Source organism: Olea europaea, unplaced genomic scaffold, assembly GCF_002742605.1.
Source record: "Olea europaea var. sylvestris unplaced genomic scaffold, O_europaea_v1 scaffold6, whole genome shotgun sequence".
NCBI classification, from domain to species: Eukaryota; Viridiplantae; Streptophyta; class Magnoliopsida; order Lamiales; family Oleaceae; genus Olea; species Olea europaea.
Window position 1 is genome coordinate 675400 of NW_019264345.1, and position 1910 is coordinate 677309.

Here is a 1910-nt window from a genome sequence, read left to right on the forward strand (position 1 = left end):
TGGAAAAACTGTTTGAAATTTAAATTGTTCAATTGATTAATTTCACGTACCAAACTGTAAAGTAAAGTATACACCATAGGGTACATGCAGCAAGGCTCTTATCGATTGAACTTTGCTATTCGTACACTGATTTTTAACACATTGTTTGACACATGTATTGTTGTCAAGTGTCAAGTGGATAGGAAAACTATTTAAAATTTCAACTGTCCAACAGGGTAATGTCACGTGCTAAAGTGTAAACTAAAGTGTACACCACAGTGTACATGTTGCAAGGTTCTTACCGATTGATCTTTGCTATTTGTACACTGATTTTTGACATGTTGTCTTACACTTGCATTGTTGTCAAGTGTCAATTTGATGGAAAAGTGGTTTGAAATTCAAATTGTCCAACAGGATAATGGCACGTGGCAATGTGTAAACTAAAGTGTATACCATAGTGTACATGTAGCAAGCTCCTTAGCGATTGAACTTTGCTATTTGTACACTAATTTTTGATACGTTGTTTGACACTTGCATTTTTGTCAAGTGTCAATTGGATTGGAAAACTATTTTAAATTTAAGCAGTCCAACAGGGTAATGTCACGTGACAAAGTGTAAACTAAAGTGTACACCATAGTGTACATGTAGCAAGGTCCTTACCGATTGAACTTTGCTATTTGTGCACTGACTTTTGACACATTGTTTGACACTTGTATTATTGTCAAGTGTCAATTGGATGGAAAAAATTTTGAAATTGAAACTGTTCAACAAGGTAATGTTACGTGGCAAAGTGTAAACTGAAGTGTACACCATAGTGTACATGTAGTAAGGTTCTTACGTATTGAAATTTGGTATTTCTACACTGATTTTTGACACATTGTTTAACACTTGCATTGTTTTCGAGTTTCAATTGGATGCGAAAACTGTTTGAAATTTAAACTGTCCAACAGGGTAATGTGACCTGGCAAAGTGTAAGTAAAAGTGTACTCGATAGTGTACATGTAGCAAGGTTTTTATCGATTGAACTTTGCTATTTGTACACAGATTTTTGACACATTGTTTGACACTGGTATTGTTGTCAAGCATCAATTGGATGGAAAAACTGCTTGAAACTTTAACTGTTCAAGCTGGCAATGTCATGTGACAAAGTGTAAAGTAAAGTGTACACCATAGTGTACATGTAGCAAGGTTCTAACCGATTGAACTTTGCCACTTGTACACTGATTTTTGACATGTTGTTTGACACTTGCATTGTTGTCAAGCGTCAATTGGATGAAAAACTACTTGAAATTTTAATTGTTCAATCGGGTAATGTCATGTGGCAAAGTGTAAAGTAAAGTGTACACCATATTGTACATGTAGCAAGGTTCTTACCGATTGAACTTTGCCATTTGTACACTGATTTTTGACACGTTGTTTGACACTTGCATTGTTGTCAAGTGTCAATTAGATGGGAAAACAGTTTGACATTTAAACTGTCCAACAGAGTAATGTCACGCGGCAAAGTAAAAATTAAAGTATGCAGTATAGTGTACATGTAGCATGTTTCATTCAGATTGAACGTTCCTTTTTGTACACTGATTTTTGACATGATGTTTGGCACTTGCATTGTTGTCAGGTGTCATATGGATGGGAAAATTCTTTTAAATTTAAACTATCGAATAGGGAAATCCTTTTGAAATTTAAACTGTTCAACAGTGTAATGTCACGTGGCATAGTGTAAATTAAAGTACACACCATAGTGTATGGGAAAACTATTTTAAATTTAAACTTTCCAATAGAGTAATGTCACGTAGTAAAGTGTAAACTAAAGTGTATACCATAGTGTACATGTCACATGGTTCTAATTGATTGATCTTTGCTATTTGTACACTGATTTTTAACACGTTGTCGTACACTTGCGCTGTTGTCAAGTGTCATTTTGGCACGTT